At 37.0% G+C, this 13,570-nt stretch overlaps 1 protein-coding gene and 1 pseudogene across 1 annotated transcript in view; one reads left to right on the forward strand and one right to left on the reverse strand.

Moving 5' to 3' along the window:
- The window catches only part of LNX2 (ligand of numb-protein X 2), a 70,185-nt gene that overhangs the window by 21,132 nt on the left and 35,483 nt on the right, over positions 1–13,570 (reverse strand). The gene's annotated exons all lie outside the window — the stretch shown is intronic.
- LOC136395093 (nucleolar and spindle-associated protein 1 pseudogene) lies at positions 8,851–10,110 on the forward strand (annotated as a pseudogene).

Below are 13,570 nucleotides of genomic sequence, written 5' to 3' on the forward strand. Positions count from 1 at the left end.
GGTGGGCATGCCGGGTGGATCCCGGTCAGGCGCATGCGGGAGTCTGTCTGACTGCCTCCCCATTTCCAACCTCAGAAAAATACAAAAAAAAAAAAAAAAAAAAAAGAACTGTAAGATTTCACATATAGGTGGGATATAAAACAGACTCATAGATACAGATAAAAGTGAAGTCATTACCAGTCGGAGGGGGATATTGGGACATGGGGAGGGGGTGGGAGGAAAGCTGTAAAGAGGGACAAATATAAGGTGACGGAAAGTGATTTAAATTTTGGTGATGGGCACACAACATAATCAGCAGTTCAAATGCTATAGAAATGTTTACCTGAAACCTATGTACTCTTATTGATCAATGTCACATTGTTAAATTTAATTTTCTAAATAAATTTTTTTTTAAAGTAAATTTTACGGTAGGTGAAATATGTGTCAAATAAAGCTATTCTTTTTTTCAAAGACTATAGGGAATGAGTAGATCAGAGAAGGCTTGCGCAGAGGAAAGATCATGACCAGACAGAGTTGTCATTCCTAAAGCTTGCAAATACTTGAAACTGAAAGAGAAAGGGAAGAAACCAACATTTGTTAAGTTTCTAATTTGTGCCAGTCATCGTAAAACCTTTATATATAGTATTTTATTGAAGCCTCCCAATCACTCTATTATCCTCATTTTACAAATGAGAAACTTAAAACTAGGCAACATAACATATTGGTTAAATTGCAGAGCCCAAGTCCAAACACATTCAGTTCTGATTTCAGAGGCATTTCCTCTTTCCACTGTGTCATACTAAATGCATTCTTACAGAGTTCTTTTACCAGGCCTTACCAAAACATAAATTGAATTTGTTCCAGAAACACAATATAGAATGTAAGAACAAGAAAGGCCTCAGTGATAATTAAAAAACAAACCAAAATCACAAAGAACAACAAATACCCATGCATCTTATTAAATGGAGTATTTAACAATAACACAAACAACAGTTGGCATCAGGGGTTATACTTAGATTATTCAAGCACGTAACTCAGTGCAGCAAGAAGCTAGTGTAGAGAACATTGCAAATAAATAAAAAGAGTAGAAAATAAATGCATGCAACATTTAATTAGATCATGCTGGCACGTGCCCAGATGCAGACAGAAGAGGAGCTCCAGACAGTGGCTGCACTGTAGAGTGCTGGAGACAGGGCTGACTGCCACAGGATGATGAGCCGCACCTTCCTAGGGAGGGCATTCTACTGCAAGTGTGTTTTCAGTTTTCTTAAATAAAACCAAAAGGCTTTTGCGGCAACCATAGCCAAACTGAGGAACTTTTCCTTTCTTGCTGAAGTTTATACTTCTGTTCCCATTAGTCGGGCTCTCCTTATGGAGAAAAATTACATAAAACTTAAGATATAGTGGCATAATTTCCTGATGTAACAATGATTCATGTTAGGAAACATACAGTGGCAGTGGTGGGTCGGCAGTAGAAGTAAAATACGATGATTCATGGTAAGTGATAGCATAATGACAAGTATTTAATGGAATTCAAAGAATATGAGCATATTAAAGACAAGAAAAATGATAAAAATAGTTATGGATTAAAATATGCAAAAATCAGTTCAGTGACATCAGTGAAAATGATAGGTTAAGGGTATCTGAAAGCTTCTTCCCCATAAAGCAATGTAAACACTGGCAAAAATTGTCAGACTCAACTATTACTGAGCTCTCAAAATCAGCCAACGTTCTGTACCAATCCAAAGTGCATTTATTAAACAAAAATAGCTGAATCTCAGCAAAAACAGTGAGCTCTATGGCTCTTGAACTTGCCTTGTTCCCATCCCTATCTCCATAACTCCACAGAGGCCTGGAAAAGCAATCATTCACAGTCAGTGTGGTAACAGGAGCTTGGCAGTCATTGGGGGAGAGGGGTATACTGGCATGCCTTCAAAGCCCCATTCTTAGAGAACTGTCATTAATTGACCTGTTGGTTCCCTAAAGACCCCACTTGCAAGGCTGTCCTTAACCTGACTTGGAGCTTACCCAGTACAAACAGCCTTTGCACTGGGGACATTTGTTGAAAAACAAAAAAAATCAGGAAATTGTTTAAGATTATAGCTGCCTGAGAAGGTCAAACAAAAGGCTAACCAGAAAGATTTGTTTAAAAAACTAGTGCATGCCCTGGCTGGATAGCTCTGAGAACATTGTCCCAATACTCAAAAGTTGTTGGTTTGACCCTGGGTCAGGGCACATAGAGAAAAGATCAATGTTTCTCTCTCTGTCTCTCTCCCTTCCTCTCTCTCTCTAAAATCAATACAAAAATATATTTTAAAGCTAGGGAAAGAAATATCCACAGGGTTTTTGATATGTCCAGGCTATGTGCATGCATAGGAAACTGACAAGGCACTAAGCTCTCACTTCTGGCTAACACTGACATTCTGTGAAAGCTGGAATTAAAGGCTAAGGAGGAATTGTCTACTGCCTGAGTGTTGAAGGTGTGCCCCATCATGAACAAAGTCCCTTAAGAAAACTGGGAAATGTATTGGTTATAGGCATTGAAGGAATTCTCTGTTCAACCATTAGCTGACCAATAAGCTGAGCAGAGATTGCACGGAATTAGTTTAGAAATGTTACTGGAAAAACAAATAACAAATGGCAAAAACCAATCCTGAAGAGGAAGAACAATCTAATTTCCAGAGTTTCTATATTATATATATTATTTTAAATGTCCAATATTTGATTTAAAAAAATTTAAAAAACATGCAAAGAAACAAATGAGTATGGCCCATACACGGGAAAAATAACAGTCAATAGAAACTGTCTCTGAGGAGGGCCAGACATTGGCCTCACCATCAATGACTTAAATAAAATATAACTATGTTCAAAGAACCAAGGAACCATGTCTAAAGTACTAAAGGCAAATATGAGAACGTTTCACCAAATAAAAATACCAATAAAAAATGTTAAAATAAAAAACCAAATAGAAATTCTGGATTTAAAATATACAATAAATGAAATGAAGAGCTCACGGTAGGTTTGAATAGCCAGAAGAAAGAATCGGTGAACTTCAAGTTAGGTCAATTCAGATTATCAGTCTCAGAATTGACAGAAAAATATATGGATAAAGCCTCAAGAACCTCTGGGATACTACCAAGAATATTAGATATGTATAATGAGATTTCCAGAAGGAGTCAGAGAAAAAGAAGCAGAAATATGTGAATACAAAATGACCAAAATATTCTCAAGTCTGATGAATCTTAAAAGCAGCAAGCATATAGAACTGACCCTCAATATGATTGACTGCTAATTTCTTTTCAGAAACCATGGAAGCCAGAAGGACATGGAAGGCCTGTTCAAATTGCTAAAAAACAAAACTCTCAACCAAGAAGTCTATATCCAGCAAAATGTCCTTCAAAACCATGAGAACTAAAGACACTCCCAGATGAGCAAAAACATAGTTTGTTGCTAGCAGACCTGCCATACAAGAAATACTAAAGTCTTTTGGGCTGATATGAAAGGACTTCTAACAGTAACTCAATCCACATGAATAAATAAAGAGCTCTGGTAAAGGTCACTATATAGATAAATTAAAATAATAGCATAAAAGTATTTTTTGGTTTACAGCTCCTTTTTTGTCCAATCTGATTTAAAAGACAACCACACAAAGTAATAATTAAATTATTTTGATAGGTATATAAGGCATAAAGATATAGTCTGTATAACTATTCATATAACACAAAAAATGGGGGAAGGAATGAAGCTATATATGAGGTAAGCCTTTGTATACCAGTGAAATCAAACTGGTATTAATCTGAATTAAATTATTATAAATTACCAAATTAACTGTAACCCCCAACATAATCACTATGAAAATAACTTAAAAAATACATATGAACAGAAATGACAAAAGAATGAAAATGACATAATAGAAAACACCTATTTAACACAAAAGAGGGAAGAAATGAGGGAACAGAGAAACAAACAGAAATGAGATATAGAAACAAATAGCAAAATGGCAGACAGAGATCTTATGTTATCAGTAATTATATCAAATATAAACACTCCAATCAAAAGTCAGTGACTGATAGAATAGATTAAAAAGAAAATATGATCAACTATATGCTGTCTACAAGAGACACACTTCAGATTCAAAGACACAAATAAGTCAAAATTAAAAGGAGAAAAAAAGACCATGCAAATAGTATCCTAAAGAGAGCTAGGTGGGTATACTAATTTCAGACACAATAGACTTTAAGAAAAAAAATTGTTTCTAGTGACAAGAACATCTTACAATAATAAAAAGGTTCAATTTATCAGAACAATTATAAACCCAAACACAACAGACCCTCAAAGTACATGAAGCAAAAATTACAGAATTAAAGGGAAAAACAGACACTTCAATAATAGAAGTTTAAGAGTTCAATACTCAGCTTTCAATAATGCATACAACATCTAGGCATAAAAACAAGAAAAAAGACTTTAACACAACTATCAATCAACAGACCTAGTAAACATCTATAGAACACTCCACCCATTAAGAACAGAACACACATTCTTGTGGAAGACACATGAAGCATTTTCCAGGATAGACCATGTGGTAGGCCATAAGAAAATGCCTTAATAAAATGGAAAGAGTCATACACAGCTTGTTCTCAATCACAATAAATTCAAAATGGGTCAAAGACCCAAACGTAAGAGTTGAAACTATAAAAGTTTTAGAGAAATCATAGGTTTAAATTTTCATGACCTTGGAGCAGGCAATGGTTTCTTAGATATGATGCCAAAAGCGCGCGCGCACACACACACACACACATACACACACACACACACACACAACTAAACTGAACTTCATAAAAATTAAACTTGGTTGTCCTTAAAAGAACACAGGAAAGTGAAAAGACAACCAACAGAACAAGAGAAAATATTTTCAAATTGTACAATATGTTTAATAAGGGTCTATAACAAAAGTATACATAGAATGCATATAAAAACATAGCAATCTATTGAATATTATAAAAATGGACTAACAGTTTTGAGCATCTGTTCATGCACTTATCAGCCATTCAAATATCATCTCTAGAAAAGTATCTACCATATTTCCCATGTATAAGATGCTCCCATGTATAAGACACACCTAAATTTTGGAGTCCGAAATTTGGAAAAGAAAATGTATTACATAAAGCTATTGAAAAGTTTTATTCATCATAAAATTCATATAATTTCTCATCACTGTCAAAACTCCCATCCATTAGCTTGTCCTCATCTGTATCTGATGACTCACAGTCTTCAACAATGAGCAAAAAAACAAACGCAAAAAATTGGAAAATGCAAGTAATAAGTCTACAACCACTGTGTAAGACGCATCCAGTTTTTAGACCCTAGATTTTTAGAAAAATTGTGTGTCTTATACATGAGAAATACGGTACTCAAATCTTTTCCCACTTAAAATGAAATGACTTGACTTTTTATTAATTGTAAGAATTCTATATTTATTCTGGATCCTAGACTCTTATCAGATATATGATTTGCATACACACACACACACACACACACACACACACGCATATCCAGTTTTTACATTTTATATGAAAAAAGAATGCTGGTAAAAATGTGCCCAATTCAAACCTCCTCCAAGATAAAATAATTTAAAAAGCAATCTTGCTTTAGACTGCCCTTACCCGGAAACGTTTCAAAACAATTTGATGGCCTAGGAAAGATCTCAGCATGAAAAATAGACTTCTTCATCTTCCTTTTTTTTTTTAAGCGAGAGGGGAAATAGTGAGCCCCGACTGGTATCCACCCAGCAACACCCGTTTGGGGCCAATGCTGAAATCAACCCAGCTATCCTCAGTGCCTGAGGATGATGCTCACACAAACTGAGCTATCCTCAACCCCCAGGGCCAACACTTGAACCAATCAAGCAACTGGCTGTGGGAGAGGAAGAGGGAAAGAAGGAGAAGAGGGAGGGAGAGAGAAGCAGATGATCGCTTCTTCTGTGTGCGGACGGGGAATCAAACTGGGATGTCCATATGCCTGGCTGACATTCTATCCACTGAGGCAACCAGCCAGGGCCAATAAGACTCCTTTAAAGGTTTTTGCTATATTGTACGCACCTTTTACCATACTGTTAAACTATAAGTTTTTTAAGAGGAAAAGAAAATAGTTCTGAACCTTGCCATAAACTGCAACGCAATGCTCGATTTAACAACAAAAATAACATTTATAATTCCCCTAAGCTTTGAATGTTAAATTGTTGAGGTTGAGGCAGGGATGAACGTTAGAGTGGGGGGGGGGTTATAGTTGATGGTGCTTGGTAGAATTTCACAAAATGATTACTAAAATGTTATATACTTAGTACAAATATATAGAATATTTCTTTTTGTTTTTAATTTAGTGATCAGAAGGGAGGCAGAGACAGACTCCTGTACTTTGCCCCGACTGGGATCCACCCAGCAAGCCCACTAGGGGGAGATAGTTGCAACCAGAGCCATTTTTCAGCACCTGAGGAGGAGGCCATGGAGCTATCATCAGCACCCAAGACCAACTCACTCTAATTGAGCTATGATTGCTTGAGGGGAGAAGAGGGAGAAGAAGGAGGAGGAGGAGGACAGAGAGAAAGAGAGAGAGAGAGAGAGAGAGAGAGAGAGAGAGAGAATCAAAAGGGGTAAGGGTTGAGAAGCAGATGGGCACTTCTCCTGTGTGCCCTGACCAGAAATCGAATCTGGAACATCTACATGCTGGGCTGCTCTACCATTGAGCCAACTGGCCAGGGCCTAAAATATTTATTAAAGGCTTTAATTCTCCTTTCAAAGATGGACACTTTCCCATGTCTTTTTTTTCCGAAGTGAGAAGCGGGGATGGGGGGAGGTTGGAGGGTGGCAGACTCTCGCATGTGCCTGACCGGGATCCACCCGGCATGTCCACCAGGGGGCGATGCTCTGCCCATCTGGGGCGTTGCTCTGCTGTAACAGGAACCATTCTAACGCCTGAGGCAGAAGCCACGGAGCCATCCTCAGTGCCCGGGCCAACTTTGCTCCAGCGGAGCCTTGGCTGGCTGCAGGAGGGGAAGAGAGAGACAGAAAGGAGACGGGGAAGGGTGGAGAAGCAAATGAGTGCTTCTCATGTGTACCCTGACTGGGAATTGAAGCCATGACTTCCACACACTGGGCCAACGCTCTACCGCTGAGCCAACCAGCCAGAGCCTCCATATCTTTTAAAATTCTTCATTGTTTTACTAACATATAATTAATTAAAAACTAATAATTTTATTTAAAAACACATTTTTCACAAATATTTTACTTTTAACTGTAAGCCAAATATGTCAGCTGTCCTCAAACTGAAGGAGATTAAGAGTAGAATTTCATTCAAATAGAAAAGGTAATTTTAAACACAAAATTGCCAGATCTATGCAAAGTACTCTTAATGCTATATTTTTCCTAATAATTAAGATATTTCCAAATCCTGTTTCAGGAACAATGACACATAATAGTCATAGAACTTTTATATCATACATGAATTGCTGTTGCTGGCACTGGAATTCTATGCATTTCAATGAAACTTAACAATTCCTAACAAATGAGTGAGACTGGGTACAGAGAGCCACAGTTATATTCTGTGTCTCATGACATCATTCTTGTTGCTAGATTGTGTTGGTTTTAAAACAGTTACAAATATTTTTACCTCCTCCCATCAAAAATTGAAGTCTATATCCCCTCTCCTTGCATCTGAGTGGATTGGTTCAAACAGAGTTAACAGCATAAAAGATGCTATGTGACTTCAAGGCTAGATCATACAAGGCCATGCAGCTTCTTCTGCCTTATTCACTTGGAACACTGAGTGTCATTTAAGAACTTGCAATACCCTGAGCCCACCATGGTAGAGAGACTATGTTTAGGCTCTCCAGCTGACAAGTCCCAGCTGAGCCTATGCCTCTAGTTATTCCCATTAAGGTCCAGCCATGTAAATAAAGAAGCCATCTTGGAGTAGCTTCTCCAGTTCCACTGGTGCAGTTCCTATCTTCAGTTCGTTCCAGCTGTAGCCCAGATATAATGTAACCACGAGCCATAGCTGCTGTGCCCTGTCTGAATGTCATAGAATCCATAAGCAGAATCAAATGCTTGTTTTATGTTACTATATTTGGGGTGGTTAGCTTCTCAGCAATAGATAACCAGAGCACAGGTTAACAATTTAATTGAACAAACATTAGGTAAATGTCAACTCTGGACAAGGGAATTAAAAGACTCCTAAAGACATGATCCTTGCCCTGAAGGAATTTACAACCTAGCAGTAGCCTCTAACCTACTATCAGTTTATGAAGACTGCTTAACATCTAGAACAGTACCTGGTACATAGCAGATATTAATTATTTGCTGAATGAACAAATGAACTATTTATTTAGTGTGGCTAGAGTGCTGGATAGTAAGCATCTCTACCTGAATGTCAACATTTTTAATTGAGAAACTACATAAAGGACAGGCTGTTAATCACATATATGTTCAAATGGGATATAAAACTTCTATTTTATAATTTACCTTATTTTTAATAATCTATAGTTACTCTTTGGTGTTTATATCAATTAAGAGTCACATCTTTTCAAATCATACACATTTTCAATATATCTTTGACAATACAGGCCTAGGACACTTTGAAAATAATTAAATTAGTAGCTCAAATATTAATAAGCACACTTGGAAAAATGGAACTTTCAACTAGCCATTAACTGCTTAGTCTATATCAACCTATAAATGAAAGAACAGTTTGTAATTCCCAGGTTTTTATATCATCAACATAAATGCTTGAAAAAACGCTTAGTGTGGTGCCAGAGTTTTGAAAGGTGCAGTGGAATCTGGAAGGTACTTGGCGTGGTTTCCTGGATTGTGGATTGCGATGACCATCCCGTCTGTGGAGGAGCTGAACTCCTTCAAGTACAGTGACCTGCAGAACCTGACCAAGAGTCTGGGCCTCTGAGGTAACCTGCTAAAAGCCTTGAAAGCCCACCTGAAACAGGAAGCAAGAAAAGAAAATGAAAATCAGAAAGAAAGTCTAACTTCCCCATCCTCTTATGATGAGACTGAGATACAGATTAGCAGCCAGGAACTAGCTGAGAGGAAACAAACTGGCGTGTCACCCAAACCAGAAGGCACAGGACAGTGCACAGGAATCCTGACTCTCAGCAGGATCATTCAGGATCATAAAAACAAGTAATCCCACTGAGTTCCAGACTCAAGAAAAGCAGGAAAACCACTCTCAGAACTGAGGCAGGAGCTCCTTCTCCACCAGAGAAGAATCAAGGAGGTAATGAAGATTCAAAGGTACTTTCAGAAAAAAGAAGTCTGTCCACATAGATGGGTTTTCCAAATCTGAAAAAAATAAAAGCATTGCAAGCACTATTCCAAACTTTAAGAAGCTTCATGAGGCCCGTTTTAAGGAAATGGAATCCATTGATCAATATATTATGAGAAAAAAGAAACATTTTGAACAACGCGATTTATTTAAAGAACTGAAGAAGCAATCTGTCACTAAGGAATTGGTGGCAACTCCAGTTCGTCTCCAAGGACGACTCTCTATGGCTTGTACTCCCACAAGCCAGGGATACTTGCAAGGCCGGGCCCAGGTCACCGTGGATCAGTCGGTCAAGCACTCTACTCTCTCAGGAACTAAAATGAATGTCAGGTTTTCAGCCACTACCAAAGATAACGAGTACAAGCGTTCACTGACCAAAACTCCACAGAAAGTCTCCACATGTGACCATATCTGGGAATACCCCAAAAGGCCAGGCTATGGTTGGAATAAACCAGTTAAAGACCACAAAGGGGAATTCTGCCCCAGTTACTACCACATTCAGGTTGACCGCATAAGCAGCACAGACTCCGGTCTCTGACAGAAAACCAGTGTTGATCTCAAAGCAAGTTTGTCTCGTCCCCTCACCTATGAGCCACACAAAGGAAAACTGAAACCATGGGGACAGTCTAAAGAAAATAAATGTCTGAATGATATATAAACAGACTTAGCTTCCACAAGAAAACTTACAAGCAACCTCGTTTCCAGACCAGGGAGGAGCAACAGAAGAAACATGAGCAAGAACGGAAGGAGAAAAAAGCAGAGATTCTGGGAACTTGGAGGGGCCTCATTATGGCTGCAGATTAATAGTTTCACATCCTGTAAATATTCCTTTATTCTGAACCCTTTTTAGTATGTATTTTTATAATCCTTCCTACTTTAGTAAAAAGACATTTTTCTGCTCTTTATTCATAATATGCAGTGTTGGTGGGTTCTTCATATGCTACAATCTCTGGAAAGATGTGGCTACCTTAAAGCTTACAAATTCTTCTAAATGTTAACCCAAGTCCCTGTACAACAAACTCAGTTTTCTGAGACCAGCCTATAGATCCTTTTTTTTCCTATCCTATAAATTATTGATCTAGATTTTTAATGTCAAGTTCTCCCTGCTACTTCTAATATCAATAGAATTGCAATCCTTTTCTAGGCAAGAGTATTTACGTGATGGCAGCTAGTTATACTACACGCTTTAGTAGAAACTGAACAACAGTAAGCTGGGAAAAGTGACCTCTTCATAGAGCAGTGGTTGGCAAACACATTAGTCAACAGAGCCAAATATCAACAGTACAATGATTGAAATTTCTTTAGAGAGCCAAATTTTTAAAACTTAAACTATTGATATATAGGTAGGTACATTGTTATTAACTTAATTAGGGTACTCCTAAACTGGCCAGAGAGCTGCACTCAAGGGGCCAAAGAGTTGCGCGTGGCTCGCCAGCCGCAGTTTGCCGACCACTGCCCTAGAGAATCTAGTCATCTTAATGAAACTGTGGGTCCTAAGGGTTGGTTATATAGCATCAATATTTTACCAAAGCAAAGTGGTGTTTTTCAAGCTTATGCACCAACTTTGTTCAGATCATTTCATGTAACTGCCATCTCACTCAATATATGCTTAAAAACAAACGCTCTGTAGCTCATTCTAGCCTTGCTTATTTAATGATAGGGCCATATTAAAATTTGAGGGATGCTGCTTTAAGGATTGAGTTGCTTAGCATCATATCCATGTTTGTTACACCTAAGTTGAGCTTCCCAGTTTTGTACTGCTTCAGAAGTTCATAAAGATTTTTTTTCTCAAAAAAGCAAAACAAAACAAACAAAACTAAAAATAAATGCTTGATGGAAAATACTAATGATACTTCAACGACACACAGATGGACCTCAGAGATGTTGTGGGTTTGGTTCAAGTCCCACAATAATGCAAGCTGTAATGTTTTTACTGGGGGAGGGTCTTGCCTTCAATTTACAAAAACAAAAATGAAAACGCCCATATCTGTAAAGCACAATAAAGCAAAGTGCAATAAAATGAGGTATGCCTGTATTAAATTCTTGTATGCATTTTAGTTAAGTGAATATTCCTAAAAATTTGTGAAATTTTATCTCGCTGTTATCAAAATAATTAGTAACTGAATTGAGACTGCTCAGTTCCTCTAATATCCCATAACTGGTGTTCATAAAAGAGTCACAAAAGAACCCGTCCCCTAAAAGAATAGTTCTACTGAGTGAAATAAGAAAAGCCTAAAGCAGGGGTAGTCAACCTTTTTATTCCTACCGCCCACTTTTGTCTCTGTTAGTAGTAAAATTTTCTAACCGTCCACAGGTTCTACAGTAATGGTGATTTATAAAGTAGGGAAGTAACTTTATAAAATTTATAAAGCAGAGTTACAGCAAGTTAAAGCATATAATCATAATTACTTACCAAGTACTTTATGTCAGATTTTCGCTAAGTTTGGCAGAATAAATCTTTATAAAACAACTTACTATAGTTAAATTTATCTTTTTATTTATACTTTGGTTGCTCCGCTACCAACCACCATGAAAGCTGGAACGCCCACTAGTGGGCGGTAGGGACCAGGTTGACTACCACTGTCCTAAAGTATTCTTCAAGCTCAGCTGGAACCAGACCTGACTCAGACTAGCATACTCAAAAGTTTGGTGTCCATTTCCAGGAGGTCTGTTACCATGTTTGCAGTCTATGCCTGCTGATAACTAAGATATGCAAAAATCTAAGGCTACCTGAATTTTCAAATGTTTACAGATTTACCCTACACTTTTTCTGAGCTTATTTTTAAATACAGCTTAGATTTAAGTAATTTCTCTATATACCTTCATGTTTCTGAGATTTTAATAGCATCTCATTCTTCCTCACACATCTTTATTTCTACACTCATTTTATTATAACACTGATATTTCGGAACAGAATAAACATGTATACACCTGTCCATATGAAATTTTTACTACTATATAGCAGTAGAAAACATGATTCAACTTGTGGAAAAGTCATTATGGTATATTAGAATGGTAAGAATACTATAGTTTAAGTCTCTATATCATTAACTAGCAGATCTTTGTGAGTCAGTTTCCTGATTTGTAAAGTGAGGGGATTATACTGGATAATCCCCTTCAATTCTACAATTTATGTGTGCGTAGAACAACAAGCTGTTCTATATCAGACTTATACTGTTATTTCCAAACCCAAAACACAGGGCAAGGCAAAAGAAGGTTTATAGTTGTAAGTATGTAAAACACAGAGTGTATTCTTGTATTATTATTTGTTATTGTATTATTCTCCATACGAACAACTGTAAACCTACTTTTGCCCCACCCTCTATTATACGATGCATTGTTTTCACAGAACTCAAAATTATTGCAGCTTTATACCACACAAGTGGCTTAACTTTGAAATTTAGAAATTAATATTTATTTCTGTCACTTTATGTGATTACATCTACTTAAGACATGACATGTATTTTAATGCTTCCTAAGGGTATGAATAATTTTAAAGTTTACCAAAGTTAAATTATAATACTCACTAAACAACAGCTAACTAAATTATTTAACCTTTAAAAAAGTTTTTATTAGAACAAAAGTAACCACTAAATGTTTGAAGGATTCCAACCCCCAGTTCTTGTTGAGACTAGCCCCTGTAAACAGAATGCTTATAAGATCTCAGGCAAATAAAATCACATTTTACATGTTACAACAAAAGTATCATTTTTATTGGCGGCATAATATCCCATTGAGTTGATGTACTATTGTATTTATAACTTTACTGTTAATTAGTTTGATTCCAATTTACAGAACTATACACAATGTTGCAATGAACATCTTTATTACATACAATTTTTCCTTCTTTTGAATTATTTCCTTAGGATAATAAGGTAGATAAAAGGACATTTACATTTACAGCTTTCTAAAGAAATTGCTAAACTGTCTTGCATAGAGTCTATCATTATATCCTGCTAATTATGCAAACATAACAGCAAAAATATTAATAGGTATAAAATGGTACTTCCTCAGTATAGTTTTTATATTCATGGTCTTTTATTTTTACTGATTTTAAAGAGGAAGGGGGGGGAGAGAGGGAGAGAGAGAAAGAGAGAGAGAGAGAGAGAGAGAGAGAGACAGAGAGACAGGAACACTGATCTGTTCCTGTAAGTGCCATGACCAGAGGTGGAAACAGCAACTTCTGTGCTTCAGGAGGAAGCTCTAACCAACCTAGCTATCTGGCCAGGGCTGTATTAATATTTTTGATAAATACTAATGTTAC

This window comes from Saccopteryx leptura, chromosome 2 (assembly GCF_036850995.1).
Source record: "Saccopteryx leptura isolate mSacLep1 chromosome 2, mSacLep1_pri_phased_curated, whole genome shotgun sequence".
NCBI lineage: Eukaryota > Metazoa > Chordata > Mammalia > Chiroptera > Emballonuridae > Saccopteryx > Saccopteryx leptura.